The following is a 16,911-nucleotide window of genomic DNA, read 5'->3' on the forward strand; positions in this document are numbered from 1 at the left end:
CCTTCAAGACAGGGTATCAACAGATCAAGATGATAATGTTATATTTGCTTTTTCAAGTTTAGTGTCTTGCCTCATCGCTACAGCAAACATATCTGTGGCAGACTTCCAATCTGTTTATCTTCTCTATCAAAGGTGCAGTCAAGTATAAAGGACTTCCATTTCATTTTGCCAGCTCATGATTGAAATACATAACTTTTTAAAAAAAAAAAACTAGAGTACAGCTTCAAACAAGTGATCAAAGAACAGACATGAAACATATTTTATGAGAAATATTGTAAACTGCTCTGTTAAATTGTGTGTAGATTAGGACCTTGTTGCTCAACGAGCATGCTAAATGAGAAAATAGGTTTTCAGGGGTTTTTACAGGCATTAGATTTGTTATTTTTTCATTGCAGATATTCACTCAATGTCTGTGAAAATAATCTTAAAGATATGTGTGTAATTTAGTGGGCTGTATTGCCATAAATGGGGTATGATATAAAAAGTATGTTTTTGTTCGCATATAATTGCCTGAAAATGAAAATTGTAGTGTTTTTGCTACTGTATGTACACTGCCATGTTTCTACAGTAGCCCAGAACAGACAAACTAAACACTGGCTCTAGATAAGGTCATTTGCACTCATCGCATTTTTTGCATTTTCGCAGATATTTCAGCTTCCATTAAAAAAAAAAACCCTGAACAATGAAAACTGAAGGAAATCTAACCGGGGGAAGTTTCAGCTGGTTGCAATCTGTTATTTCACTGCTAGATGCGACTAAATCTCCCTAAATCTTACGCACTGAATCTGTAAGATCCAAAGATTGTATCTCTTCAATTTGTATTCTGAATCTCATAGCATGCTCTTTTTTTAACCCTTTGATTCATTAGCCATGTTGGGCTCAACAGTGCCTCACATGTTACCTCCAGGCAGACTTGTTCCATTATCCCATCCCACTAGTATTCCCAAAAAGGGAAAGTTAGCATCATCCACTTCTCCCTGTTACTAAGGAAAAACCCACCCAAAAAACGAGTGTGACTCACATGCCTGCGTCACTTTTCCCAGTGATACAATGCCGTAATAAGCTGGACTTGAGGAGCTGGATGACGGAGAAGGTCAGCTACTGAAAGCAGAGACCAGCTCCTAATCAACAGCACCTCAGAAAAACAGATTAGGCCCTGCTGTTTCAACATCAAAGGCATGAGGAGTAAGAGGGGGAGGCTATTTCCGCTCCTGTATGCGGCAGGCACCCCTCATCTACAGTGGCTACATGGTCCATAATAACATTGTAGGCATAGAAACCAAGGCCAATGTACAGCCCTGCATCCCTGCTCTCCACAGAAATAATGTGATCTTTGTGCACTCGGACTGTGGTCAAAACATTTCTTATTTTGTGGAAAAGGACATCAGAGATTGCAAGGAAGAAATAGGGTTAATATAAGGATTAGGTTATTTTTCCTGTTCTGGTGCAAACTATGGCTTTGTAGCTTGGCAAGAAAGTAATGACCAAGTGTGGGCCAGGCTACTACAGGCTGAGAGCTGCCCAACACAATTTGCTCTAATGAGTTTTCCATGTGGCATTTGCAGCTGAGCATTAGAGTCCATAATCATTGTGGTCAATTCCAAGAAAACTATACGCACTCTGTTTCTCTGCGCACAGGGACAGGAGACAGCACAGAGCAGAGATAGAGTCAATGCTCCAGTTACCAGACAACGATGTCACTCTGTCTGAGTCATCATCTCCCAATAAACTGCCTTACATAACGGGAAAAATATGGGAAACGGAGGATTGTGTCTACAACAATACCATTACTGCTCAGACATGACAGATGACCTATCATCGCCCAAAGCCATCACAGCCGGCTCATTCTCTGTCTAACAATAGGCAACACTGCAAACATGCTACACTTACAAATAATGGCTTAAAGTAATCTCATTTACAATGTGTCTGACATGGTGGGCCTTATTTACACCGGATCTGCCCTCGGCAGGCTGCCATTCACGTTAAAAGCCCCATCAAACAAATAACTATTGTAATTCACTAACAAGAACTGTTTCCACATAGGCTTCTTTGATTCAGAAACCCTCAAGAGCAAACAAACAAGCTCCATTTTCATGACAGATGCTTTTTTCCATTCCAATCAATTTCATAATTGGTGAGAAACTTGAAAAAGGTGAACAAATATCTTAATATAATGCAGATTCAAAGGGGTGCCCCACTAATAACTGCACTCACAAGAGATGAGTACAAAAAAAAGAGAATAAAATCAAAAGCAGAGATATCCTGAGATCCAAAAGCTCTTGATGGTTATTTCCCATAATGTAACTTGAGATAACAACCAAGTATGAAGTGTGGACTGAGATGCCAGTTTGCCTCCTGGGCACTGCTGAGGTGCCCTTGAGTGAGGCACCGAACACCTAACTGCTCATGGCTCCTGTTAATGGGCAGCACCATCACAGCGTGTGCATGTGTGCATATGAAAAAATGAATCAGGGATTAATTAAATATATGTATGGATGACCCTGTATACTTCCTAAATGACTGCCTCTTTCAAAACTAGCATCAGGTTTTTTTTTAAACATTTAATATTTCAAGTACAAGCCGAGATAACAAAAACAGCAGTGACCCTGATCGCACCATCAGCTTCTTTTCTATTTATTGTCTTTTTTATTCATTTTTTTCTCTTTGAAAAGCTTCCTTTGGTGCCACAGTAGACATTAAAATACTTTTCTTACAAGCCAAGTAATACTCTTCAAGATGAATTCAATAACATTTGCTGTAAAATTATGGAGTGCCCCTTTATAGGTCAACTGTAGAGATTTAGGGAGGATTTAGTGGCATCTAGAGGTGAGGATTGCAGATTGCAACCAGCTGAAACGTCTCCAGGTCAGAATTCCTTCTGTGTTCATTTTTCAGGAGGTTTTCACAGAGAGGCAAAATTATCCACAGGGGTCTCATCCTCTCCAAAACAAATGGACCCAGGGATTAAAACCAGTAAAAACACTGAATAAAGCTGTTTCACATTATAAGGGTCTAAGGTCAGAGGGATCTTGTATGCTGTAAAGCCCACTGAGGCAAATTGTGATTTGTGATAATGGGCCTTATAAATAAAATCAAATTGAAAATCAGTGTTTCTCATATGCTGTTTGGCTCGTCACAAACAGTCTGCTAACCCAGCACCTGCTAATGTGTGATCACCTTTTTCTCTGATCCAGACGTTCTGGAGATTTTTACCAGTCAAATTATCAGAGAGGTCACAATGGTCTCTTTTTCTCCAAAACAAACAAACCCAGTGATTTAAACAGAGCCAGCGATTTAAACTGGTAAAAACACTGAATAAAGCAGCTTCAAATGACAGTCAGTGTTTTTCCCATGCTTCTCGTCGTGAAGGAGGTGTTAGCTATGGAGGCTAACACGAAAACAGTGATGGCCCTATCTAAAGCCAGTGTTTGGTTTGTCCATTCTGGGCTACAGTAGAAACATGGTACTGCAACATGGTTGACTCTGTGAACAAGGACCAGGTCCCTATATAAATATGAAAGGCTCATTCTAAGGTAACAACCATTTCTTATTTTCAGGTGATTCTACATTAAAGAAAATAATTATTTCATTTCTCTTAATATATATCCCCTCTAAATCCTACACAATGGACCTTTACTAAAAGGGATGTGTGCTGTAAAAGCAATTATAGCTGGAACTTCTCAATATTTTTCTGTGAGGAACTGAACAGTTTACCCTATGTAAATAAATACATCATTTTTTTTTACCTTCTTATTATTAGACCATTTTTTAGTTTTCCCTTGATAATTAAAAAGCTGATATTGGAGCTCCCTCTGCTCAGAGGACCCAAACACTGAGAAGTCCTGCTTCACTGATGTAGCATCCTGATGAGTAAGCTCATGTCATAACACTGTCTCTGTGTCTCATTTCTCCAGGGAGCTGAATCCAAAAGAGAAATCCTCCAACGGTGCATACATTCCCCCTTTGAGAGCACCAAACACAATCCTACCTAATAAGGAAAAATCACTGTTGATATCTAGCAAGAAAATCCCTGTCCAGAGGTCTGGCTCTCTCTGGGTTTGCGCTGAACGCCCGGTGCATTCTTACATAATTACTGAGACTCAACAGCGGAGGCAGCTAAGCTTTCACATGGAGACAGGGGGTTTTCGAACTGTTGGTGCGTTAGTGCACTGATGTTATCTGTCTGAAATGTATGAACTTTATAGCTCAGGTATTTACAAGTCAAACCCCTGGTAGGTGAGAGGTCCATTATCACGGCAGGATCCGTTTTAGGATGGAAGGAAAATCCAGAGCCATAAAAGGCCCAGCTGAGGATGATGTCGTGTTTTTTTTTTTTTTTAACTTCCAGCTTTCTACATTGCATTTTATGTTGCTTTCTACCCATGCTTTACGTTTAGTATTTCACGGGCTAACTGAGGACATCCAAAATAAGAATCGGGGGATTTTAGTATGGAAATCTGTGTCTTTGTCCCCCAGGAAACTCATCCGGTCTCTGCAGCACAGAGCCAGATGTTAAAATTTATAAACTGATCTGTGAAACAAAAGCGAAACAGCTCCATCAAAATCATCAAATCAAACATCTTTGTTGTGATATACTCAAAAAGCATATTAGTTTCAACACTTTCTCATCAAAACTCGCGTCTTCATATGACGCCCTCAGTATCCTCCTGCATCTGTTGTTAAATGTTAGTTTGTCAATTTATGCCTGTTACATGCATTGTGTCTTTTCAAAATACACTTCCATTTTAAGAGGAAATCTACACTTTTTGCTCATCAGAATCATAAGTCTTTTTTTAAATAAATATACACGGTTTGTAAAGCACTTCGTATGGAGTGCCCCAGGGATGAAGTTTTTCTGAAGGCCGACACGGAAGCTAGCTTCGCCCGGGTTCCCTTTTTGGATGACAATTTTTGTTCGGCAAGGTAATCTTCACAAATGAAAACCACTTTCAGAATTTTTGAAGCCTAAATCACCAGAAGTAAAAAGCTAAACCACATCGCATCATTTAACGCTGCCACTGCTACCAGGCTGTAAAGCCCTTTTTTGGCACGGTTCGACGTGATGTTCTGTAGTTTAATTTACCCAGTTGTTAGCAACCGCCTTTTTAGGACATAACAGCTTCAAAGTTCGCAAGTAAGCTATTTACTGACATACTTTATGTTTGCCTGCGCATTTCATACCACTGTGAATGGTGCCTTTTGTGTCGGGATCTGATGCGGAAATCAATGACCAAGCAGTGGTACTGGGTAAGAGTCTGCTAGTGAGGGACCAGCTTTTTTTTTCTTCTTCTTCTTCTCTCTTTTTTTACCCATAAGGAGCAAATGAGGAACCAGACTGTTATCTGAAGTTGCTGAGCCAGAGCAGACCTACTCACTCAGCAGCTACAAGGTCAGTGAACTTCACCACACCCCTGTGATTCCTGTGAATCACAATGGGAGGTTTCCACGGCCGGGAATAGCAACACAGGGGTAATGCAAAAGTAACACTATTGCAGAAAAAAATTGTGAAACAACAAAAACATCCACTGTAGTGTCATTCAGTACCGCAGAAACTGATGACAAATGAACTTGCTATGAGGTCACAATTCTTTAAAACTCATTAGTCAACAGAGGTCCCCCTAACGTTGTCTTTCTTCCATAGAAGGACACAAGTGAGTACACCCTGACCTGCGATGACCTCCTCCTCCTCCACATACACAGCTTCTTGAATTGTTCTCACTAAGAACAAAGCTTTCAAGGTGACCACACATACAACTGTCACAGTGGTGACCCGCGAGTGTCTGCGATCTGTTTGGCGCACCATCGGGAAAGTAATGATTTGTGGTCAGAGGGAGAATCAGGCTGTCCATAAATCATCAGTAACAGTGGAGCACGTTTCAGTAATGAGCGGGGACAATGACTGAGAGTCTTAAATAAAATAAATAAAACTGTCACTCATGAATTTCCATTCATTAACGTGTGTTATTCTCTGCTTCTGTGTGCAGGGTGCTGAGGAGTTAATCATTGACCGCATGAGGTGGGAACTACTGCACTAAGTCCTACTACATGCAGGACACCGGCCGAAATATGAACTCAATATTTGCTCAAGGTGGTCATTTTGTCTGGGTGGGCTTTGACTTTAGACACTATTTTTCTACAATTTTCTACAATCTACAAAGTATAAACAGAATCTGATCTTCGCCTGAAGTGTTTTTTCCTGGATATTAACTAAGAACAACGCAACAGACACAAGGGTAAAGTCTTATCAGCCGTTTGCACGTACTCAATGTCCAGTTGTATAACAGGCTCATAAAAACCCGAAGAAATCCTGCCTTAAAAAGTGGTGAGAAGGTAATCACAAGCACATTTGCTGAATAAATAAAGTGGGTATTTCTTCCCAAACACATTAAATGAGTCACTCTGCAGTTATGCGAGAGATGTAAGAGGTCCTGTGAGGTTGATCACGCAACCACGCTGCCCTTCTGTAACGTAGCAGCCCATACAAGGTCCTGCAGCCGCAAGTTTATGATATGCAGTTATTGGGGGATACACACATTTATCAGTAGGGAAGTATTTCACCTCCTTGTATGGTGCTCCTCCACTCGGAGCAACAGGAGGAGTCAGCCTGTGTGTTTCTTGTCAATGGAGAGGCGATGTGTTCCCAGGGGGAGCTGCGGGCCAGTAAATCAAAGCCTCTCTCTCCCAAGAAGAGCCCAGCTCCAAGCTGAAGTTTATCAGATTTGTCCTTGCAACAAACACACTTCACATCATTGCAGATAACTCCTTATTTGGATGGATTTGTGAAAGTGAAACTGTAATGCAATGTGTCAGACCAAAGCATGAGAAAATACACACTCAAATCACGCTAAATGCGGACAAATCGCACAAACCCTCATGCCTGTCATTCTGCATCTTCAGAGCTGAGTGCAGCCTGTGGATATGAGGACTGACAGCCAGACCCTCAGTAATATCACAAAGGGAATCAGAGCCGGCTGTGGAAATCAACCTGACAGTAAGGGGAGCCACCAGTGATGAGTGGACGGTCCTGATTTAAGACCAATCAACCTGAAATCTGCAGCAGGATGGCAAAATAAATGATTTCCTCTGACTCTGTGCTGGCATGTCAGTGCCCACAGTGCTTTTCTCTCTCTGTCTCTCGCTGCTCCTGCTTTAACTCACAGCTGCTCTTGCCACCACTTGCCAAAAAGCTCAATCAGTTAACTCCCACAGGTTTCAACTTCACAACTATACACATCACACGGGTAAACTTGTTTTCAGGTGCACCGCAAAAGCATTAAGACAGTGTACTCTTAATCCTGGGTGTAGCCCTGAGCGGTCAGACAGGTTACTCAACCTTTAAAAAAAAGTTTGCTACTGTCGTAATTATCATGATTACTCCCTCGTTAAACCTCTCTTAGGAAAGAGTTTACTCACCTTAAAAGTGGCACCAACAAGTGAACTCGCACCTCTTTCTCTCTGCCCGAGACGTGCACCGCGCTGCAGACCCTCCCTGCTCCGTCTTTCTCACTCATGAGACTAACCAGGACACACAATCTCTCTCTCTCTCTCTCTCTCTCTCTCTCTCGCTCTGCCTGCCTCCATGGAGGACTTCCCGGTTGACAGGCATCGCCATAGCAACCTACTTCGGCCCCTGTTCAAAAGGCACCCTCTGCTCTTGGCTTGTCAGTTCGAGGGGTGGGGTGTGGAGGGGGCACCTCCTTCAGTGAAGCAGCCCTATTGTTGTGATGAGGTGATATTTCACAACACAGAGGTTAACCAAAGGGGAATGCAAATAGTTCATCACCTCCACCTCACAGACACTGCCCAGTGACTCCGTGACACCCCCTCCTAACTTTATCTCTCCCATGCCTTCATCTGCTTTTGTGTGTGTTTTTTATGTTCATGTGAGTGCAAAGGCCACATCTCTGGCATGAAAGGAGAATAGGAGCTCTGTCTGTTCCAGTAGCTCTGGAAGTGTTTCAGAGTCATTACTCTGCACCATGTAGTTCAGCAGTGACAGCACGAGTCCCTCTGACTTTTCTCCCATGATCCAACACACACCAGCAACACTGTTGCATGTCAAGGTTGAAGGAAACAACCAAAGACTGAAAGATGTTAAAAAATTATTATTCAAATTAGGAGATGCAATTTGTGCACAGATAAGTCAGTTCACATTCAAATTCCAGCAGGATGGTTGTTCAAACCACGGAGCCAAAATCAGCCAAAGGAATGAAGCTTAATTCCCAAAGTGTCCCAAATCCAACTGTTGCTCTGGCACACAATGCTTACCCAAATAAAACCAAGATTTCCAGTTTGCCTGCAGTTCTTGCCAATGAAGACAAACAGTGCACAGCCTGAAATCTAACGTGCTGACAGGCTTGTATTGGCGCTGAGTCTGCAGCACGTAGCCTGAGTTACAAGGTGAGAGATCGAGTCACCTGCTAACAAATATATTGAGCTTTCACAAGTATTTCTAGCAATAAACTAAAAACAGCACAAAGAAATACATTAAACAAGGTCTCTGTGCATGTGGGACAGTTCCAATTTGAAATTGAAGGACTCAGCTCTTTTTTAATAATTCAGTGGTCTGGCTAGGTAGAGCGAAACCCAGGGCAGATATCCGTTTACCGGGCCTGCGCTCCTACCAGGGTTGTTTTTGCCAAACAGTTGAGCTGCTGAACCTGAGGGGCAAACTGGCCAGCGCAGACTTCAGACGGAGGCTCCCCTCATAATCGGTGTCCCGCCGGAGCAGACTTTCACCCCGCTGTGACCACATCTGACACCCTGTCACTCTGCAGCTAAATGAGGTAATCACGCAAGAGGCGATTGCAGCTTTGGCCTGGGACCTGACACCTCTCCACACACTGGATCCTTGTTCACTTTGTCTCTTCACTAAACAAACACAAGGCTTCACCAATGCCAGCTCCATTTTTTTATTACAGAGAAACATTGTCAGAACGGGAGGAGAGAGGCGTGATGTTATATGGATTCCAGCAGACCTTTAATGTGCTGTCCACTGTCCTTTCACGCTGAGTGGTATGTGCAATGGTATGTTACTGCTGGAGCTCATTAGAAAGCCTGACAGCCAAAGATTCCAGCGAGTGAATAAACCATGACATAAATCTGTTATATAATCAACAACTACATCATTTAATTACTATAGCCCTAAGCTTTTTTTTCTCAATTCAGAGGAATCAAGACACAACAAGTCTGTATCAACCAGGAGATGAAGTTATCATGAAATAAAGATATATCTGGAGAGAGGTAAACAAGCATCACTGTAACCATGGAGCACAGATAAGGAGGCCTGGACATACAGAGTCATTCATACCACAGGTTCTGCTCCAAGGTAGCACTTGGGGAATGTCCCTGGGAACAAACACATAGGATTCATGGCTCATTTTAGTGGTAAACAACATTTTTCTGAGTCTTGCGTGTCCCAGAACTCTTGGTCACACTGCTGGCAGACGAGGACAGAAAATCTCTGATGTAGTCATAAAACTGAACAAGCCCTGCTGCTCTTATTTTTAAAAGTTTGATGAAGAAAATAAAGATTGAGAACATTTTGCACACGGAAATATTCAAACCAAACCAAACCAAAACAACAAGCAAAGCCACAACAGGAGGCGGCTTTTGGACAGAGGTCTGAAGATAACCATCCTCTGAACCACAGAAAGTAAAAGATTGGCATCAACTGTTGCTGTCAAAGTCCTCCTCATACCCGCCTTCTTCCGCAGAAATGCTCAACTGTTGCTCAACAAAATCACAAAAAAATTGTCAGGACAATGACAGAGCAAAGATAACAAACAGCCCTATCTTGTTTGTCTCAGTGGTTTCCAGTAAGTGATGAAGGAAAACAACATGATGCTCAAATCTGTGTTTCCTTTCACACAGAAATGTCAATCAACACATCAAACCTACTGAGTCAATCACATGACGATCACAGAAGCTGAAATAACTCCTGAGTATTTCCTTCCTTGTCATAGTAACCTAAGTTGTACAGTACTTACAGGCGAGTGCGGGCTGAGCAGCGAGGTCTCCTCAGTGCAGAGGAAGTGAATGAAAAAGAAGGAGGGAGCTGCTGCTGCTCTTCTCTCTCCCTCCCTCTTTCTCTTCTCTTTCTCGGGCCAACAGGGTGTCTTTTATCTTTGGTGAATGATTCAGCGTGGGTCTGAATGTTTGACTGAGCGTCCGTAGGCGTGAGTATGTGTGTGTAGCCTATGTCTTGTGTTCGCATGTGTATGTGTGTGTGCACTTTAAAGCTCATCAGGGAGAAAGGCGCTCAGTAATAGTTTCCATCCACAGATGGAAATAATAGAGATTCCCATACAGGCACAGGCGCAGTGGCACCGCCCTCCAGTGTTTTAAAAGGGAGAGGAGGCAATTTCCACAGCCATCTCAATAAATAGGCCTGAGTGACACACATATTAGAGTATAATAACATGGTGTATTCACTTTCTTTAGATGATTCAGATCCAGCACAAAAGAAAGTCTGGAGTGCTTTCTGTGAGATCCAGGTGGCTCTATTGCTCATCTGTCACTGTACAAGGTCTACCTTTACATTCAGGAAAGAGTATTTCTAAATGTGAGTACAAAAGCTAAAGCCCGTACACACACAAACACTAACGGGCCTCAGAGAAGTCTCAGTGTTTCCATGTCGTGTTCCAGCACCAGACCTACTCATCCAGTATGAGGATAGCTTTGCAGCAAGGCCAAGAGAAGTACTGCCACCACTTTCCCTTTTTAAGTCCACAGTGTCATCAACAGATCAACTGTACTTCTGTAACTACTGAGTAAGTACAAAGCTTCCGTTAAGCTCCTGAGAGGTTTAACTGTCAGTTCCCACTCCTATGTTTCCTTGTTCTGAGATATAAGTCTGCAGACGCCTGCTGGATTCCTGCGCTCTGAGTCCAGAAGAGTCTCCGCTCTGCCATCCAAGATAAATATTTAACAGGTTGGCTGTGAGATCAGCAGCCAAAGGTCGCACCTCTTCCTTTCTCTGGAGTCCATCTTCATGTTGGACCCAGGAGACGACCACGTCACCCTCCACAGTGATACATCATGTTACCGTCAGTGGAATCATAGTCCAGATTTGAAACGAGCTATAACAGACGAGAAAAGAAACAATTGGTGCAAATTTTATTCCACCACTGCTATGATGCCATATCTGTAATGTTTATATGTCAAATTAGACCCCCATTCTCTGCAACAAACGCCCATTTCCAAAACTTAGTGAACAAGATGCACTTTGCCAAAGATATCCTCTTATTCCACTTTCAATGACTTAGTTCTTCAGTGGACATTCACATGATAAACAGTACCACACTGCCTCTTTGTGGGCCTGAAAAGAACTGTTTATATTTTACCATGAATACAGACAGGTGTCGCCAAAACCACAAACAAGCCACCATCCATTTGTACAATCGGTATCCAAGCACAGAATCACATAAAACACAATATCAAAATATGATTTCTACCCTAATTTAAATTGAAAACCTCAATTTGTAAAAAAAAAAAAAAAAAAAAAGATCATAGGCACATTACCAATACATATCATAATAAATACATAAATATGCCAAGAGGGGAGAAAATATATTATATTAAATTAAACAATAAATGAATTAATGTTTTTTAAGACTTAATAACACATATTCTTTATTACTTATGCAAATATTTATGTGAAACAATGAATTTTTCCCCAATAATGTAGATTACAATTGCAAAACAACCTCTATATGAAAATCAAAACAACAAGTCACTGGATGTTTTTCCTGTTATCTGAGTGCAAAATGATACATTTCTCCACAATAGAATCGTTTTCTCTTTGATATTTAATGCTGCCAATTGACACTGATTGTGATTGTGGTGGGATTTCCATGCCAACACAGGAATTGCATCTATTTCTGTATAGACCTCAACATAACTGGGAGTTTTTACTGTGCATGTATTACTCCACTTTACAGGTGTAAACTGTTAATTAGGCATACGTTAATGATCCGTATTAACCTCACCTTACTGTAGATTGTAGCAATGTTTGAAGATCAAAATTACCCCTCACGCAAAAGCCCTCTACCTGCAGCCCAGGAGAAGCTTTTGGTGTACCGCCGTTCCCTGGGAGTAAACCAGCTGTCAAAGATGTACAAGGATACAAGGATGTGCGTTGAGACTAGGACACACGCGTCTTAAACCAACCACGACTGAGAGCTACCACTGTACACGGGGATGGGGGGGATCGAGGGGATGGAGATCATGGCAGTGAGTGGGCACACGCTGGAGTGATGTACTATCTAATCAAACTGAATCACACAGGCCACCAAAGTGGCTGTTAACAGACTCTTATTTCAACACACAGAAAAATGTTCATGATACAGAGCAGGCAATCTGCGCATAACATGCAGCCCTGGCTTACACAAAGTAGCAAGCGAGTGTGCAGGAAGATGTTTATGTGCTGCTAGGCAATATATTATATATATATATATATATATATATATATGATATATAAACTATATTTTTCCTGTTTGAGTTTTATTTTCCCCCTCATCTGCTGTAGGAGTTCAAGAATAGACAACTGAGACAACTGCGATTTGTGATATTTGCTGTAAAAATAAAACTGAACTGAGTTTGTAGCCTGCAACTTACAGGAAATGAACCCAACAACCTAATCACGTTGCTGAAACGTGCATAGATATATATCAAGAGGGTAGCTGAGGTGAAAACGTTTTCTGGTCTAAGCTTTTATTGTTGTGATTTCAGGTATATGCTACTGGAATGTATACTTTGCAAACCATGAGGGTCACGTTTGACAGAAAAGACAAAGCCTGTGATTGCATTTGAGATTTTTTTTTATCAGTCCTATCAGAAAGATAAAATCTGCAACACAATCTACATTTGACAAAAAGATGGAGAGGTCTAACATCATTGCCCCCCCAACTCAGTAATAATTGATATTCTGATGCACTGCTTTTCTAAGTTTGTGACTTGGCCTCAAGGAGTTTCGTGTTTGATGTTGGTTATGTAAGACGTCTCACGTGACTAACGACTGACATGAGTAACAACCCTCGAAAATAATTTAGTGTTGACTTTAAGTCTCACACAGCATGCACACCCCAGTCTGCGGGGTAAAGTCCTGTGTTTGTTGGACCCCTCTAACTCCTCTCCTGCCCAACTTTCTTGCTCTTTATACTACATCCGTTGCTCTGACCATTTTATTTGGTTTACACTAGAGTTTGTTGAAAGTTCGGTGCGTCTCATACAGGCACTAAAGGAGGCAAAATACGTCCATAACTGATGCCAAAAGGCACTAACTAAGCAGTATTTTTTGATGCCTTGGGAGTGACACCAGGCCAGCCACTGCAACCCAGGATAGGCTGAAGAAAATGGATGGATGGATTGACCATTATTGTGGCTTTAGGTAGCTTTTGAAAAAAATGGAAAATAGGAGTTTTCTTGATGAACAAATCAATGAAAAATGTGAAATATCAAGTCAATAAATGGGAAGAACAAGAAAGCAGAGCTTGTAAAACATGCATGACATGAACCCAATAACCCAGTCCAGGAACTCCAACATGCACAGATGTCTATCATGAACCTTAGGAGGTGCTGATGTCAAAACTCGTGGTTAATTTCAGCCGCAACTGTTGTGACTTCAAGCATATGCTACTCAAATGCATATTCTGAAAACCATGAGGGTGAAGTTATGTAAGTCAGGCACAGCTTGTTTGTATTCAAGATTATTTTTTTGTTTTCTCAGACTTATTACATCACCAAAAAATCTGCATATGTCAAACAAAAGGTGAGAGCCAACATCAATGTCCTTTAACCTGCATACAGCAAATCAGCAATCAGTCTGATATTGAGACATCTCAAGAGAGACCTCATTGGCTTAATAGGCACTAAGACTAACTAAACGCGTTTACTTGATGTAGTATTAAATTGGAAAGTTTAAAAATTATGGGGGGTGTTTTTGGAGATTAGAAATTGTTGTGATTTCATTATTTTAAGTCAGTTGTGATCAGCTGTATGGGAACTTACCCCCTGATGGAGTCTAGACACTGGTGGTGAGGTGGTGAAGAATTATGGCTGGATATCTGGGTGAATGTGATTTTGGAGAGAAAATTCTGATGAGCTCAGAGGAAGGATCAACTGAGAACAGTGGCGTCCCCCAATATTTTTTCAAGTCTGGCCAGATGGGGCCACAAGAAATTCTTGGGGTGGCACACCAAAGAAAAAAAAAGAAAAAAAAAAAGGCACAACTGGATGTCAACAATGTTGAGACAGTTAAGGAATCTCATATTGATTTACTTTGGTTTCTTATTTTACAGGTAATGTTATGTACTACTTGATGTACATGGACTAATACCAGTACAGTCAACATTTTAAGTTCCCTAACAATCCTGTTTTAATGTTTAATGTATCTGTAATTAAGTTATAGGCTACATGTTTTAGGTGATACATTGTCCTTCAAATAGGCTGGCTCTCTGGCTCTGGGAGTGAATGAACTTCAGCTAATGTTCCCACCCCAAGTGTTGCGCAGGTATTTTTCCGTCAGTCAGTCACGCTAATTGTGTTTTAGTTTAATACCCAGGTAGAATATGTATGTAGGCTTTAAGCCCTTAACTCTTATCTGTATCCTTGTCAATCTGTATCCTGGTGGAAAGATGAAGAAGTCTGGATGCTGCTCCTCACACCACAGGGATGACTATGGATCGCTGGCTTGGATCAAAATCCAACAACTAGAAAGAAACAACCTGCATGCAGCAGAATAGAATCTAATGTTAGTAGTATCGAGTATTCCTCTCCAAAAATGCCCATCCTGTCTTTAGTGTAACAGTTAACGACCAGTTATCACTGGAGTAAATGGCTTATTAATATTATAGAGCTACTCTAAACATTGGTCAATATTAATATGTAAGGGTGGGGGAAAAAATCGACCCACATTAGACTCTCGATTCTCGTTTTTAGCGATTCAGAATCGATTCAAAAATCCTAAACATCGATTATAGACTATATTTACTAAATATAGTCTATTCTTAACCCTCTAAAAAAGTGTATCATTTGGAAAAGTCTTAGTAATTTTGAGACCGTTTGTCGGATCGCCTTACTTGTCTCTGCAGTGAAAGCTGTGCCGGTCAGAGGGATGAGTCCGACGCATCGTAGCTCTTTCAGAAGCCTCAGTATGCAGCCTGGGAGTCCCGCTGTTTTTACGGGACCCTTTTTCAATAAATCCGTAATAATGGATCCGATATTGGGTGTCTTCCGTCCATATTGTATACATATTTTGATGATAAAAGTATATTAGCAACGATGCAAAACGCCATATTGGTTTCCCATGATTCCATGGAGAGGTCAGAGGTTTGTTTCGGTCTTGTCCACCAATCGGAAGACGAGTTGACGCTTTGAATCCGCCTACGTAATCATACGTCATCTGGAGCAATCAGGAAATAGTCTAACAATATTCTTATAAAACCTCCATAATTTTATACACACTTTGCTTTCAATACAATACAATACAATCATTTCTCAAGTGGGATCGCTCCTGGTGTCTTGTCCTAGCTTGAGGTCGAAAGAAGTTTTTAAGGAAGACAACACAGGCAAGAGCGCCCCACTGGCAAACTTCGATAAGTGTACAATAACTATGTAGTTGCTGGTAAAAACAAAACAAAACAAAACAAAAAACAAAACAAAACAAAACAAAACAAAACAAAACAAAGCAAAACTGTGTATTCCACTTAAAATTGACCATATAGTAGCTGGTTTAGAAAAAAATGTGGATTATCAGTGTATATAATTTATATATAATAGTTACTGGTTACTGTTTTTATTTATTTATGTATTTATTCTTTTAATAAATAGATAGATAAAAACATTGTGGATTCCAGTATTAGCTAACCATGTAGAGTAGTTACATGTAATAAATAAATAAACAGTATGGATTCCATTGTAAACTAACCCTGTTTAGTAGTTGCTGGTTAAAAATAAATAAATAAATAACAGTGTTGATTCCAGTGTAAATTAACCATTTAGTTACTGTTAAAAGAGTTACATTGTAAATTAGCCATTTAGTAGCTGCTAAAATTAATGTTTTAAAACACATATGCAGCTTTAGCTTGAAGGAGTACGTTGATTGTGAGGAACAAAACTTTCACTGGGAACAAGACCCATTTTTATTGAGCTTCTATGGTGGCAGGTGTGGTTAACCATCTGAGCCACTCAGGTTGGTAAAACAACTGACAATCAACAAAATACATGGGAAAAGTACATGTGGAGAGATAAAAAAGTGATATCAAAACCATATTAAAAACATATAACATATCTCATTTGATTAAAAACAATATATCTAGATTATTTTTAATATCAAAATTAATATGTATATCAAAATACTTGATATTTACGATCCACCATCTTCCACATTATCGATGTTCAAAATTTGTATTTAATTATGATTAAGGGAGGACAGAAGTAATCATACAAAAACAATCAGATTCCAATAAAGAAAAAAAAGATTATACTCCAATAAAGCAATAACATCTTAATGAGGGAAGACACACACCAGCAATAATAACAAAACTTCTAGATTAACATATAAAAGTGTCAGTTATACTCCTCGAAAACCATACAAAATCAGAGCCTTCACAACAATAAAACCATTATCATTTGTTTATATATATATATATATATATATATATATATGTGTGTGTGTGTGTGTGTGTGTGTGTGTGTGTGTGTATTCCCAGTAAAATACAATAACAACATAAGAATGAAAATTCTAAAATTGACAACAGTTTTATGAAGAAATAGTGACAAAACTTTAAGCTCAGTCATGGGCGAAAAAAAATACATTTTGCTGCTTTGCTGCTGATCCCTACCAACAGCAGGCTACATTGCAGCTTGTGTGGCTCCAGCTAATCTACTGTATACACTAATAAATGAATA

The 16,911-nt window shown here is 40.4% G+C and overlaps 1 protein-coding gene across 7 annotated transcripts in view; it reads right to left on the reverse strand.

The window, feature by feature from the left end:
- Positions 1 to 15,234, reverse strand: part of sorbs3 (sorbin and SH3 domain containing 3) — a 32,588-nt gene extending 17,354 nt beyond the window's left edge. For 4 of the 7 annotated variants that reach the window (XM_042488263.2, XM_042488264.2, XM_042488262.2 and 1 more), the window contains exon 1: positions 7,414 to 7,564. The gene's annotated coding sequence lies outside the window, so the exon portion shown is untranslated. Of the gene's footprint in view, positions 1 to 7,413; positions 7,566 to 9,989; positions 10,103 to 14,596; positions 14,727 to 15,080 lie in introns of those variants that run through there. The other 3 variants (XM_088076950.1, XM_042488260.2, XM_042488261.2) reach the window with 3 other exon arrangements.
- Between the last annotated feature and the right edge of the window lie 1,677 nt (positions 15,235 to 16,911).

This window comes from Plectropomus leopardus, chromosome 4 (genome assembly GCF_026936395.1).
Source record: "Plectropomus leopardus strain MGB_pleo_1.0 chromosome 4, ASM2693639v1, whole genome shotgun sequence".
NCBI classification, from domain to species: domain Eukaryota; kingdom Metazoa; phylum Chordata; class Actinopteri; order Perciformes; family Serranidae; genus Plectropomus; species Plectropomus leopardus.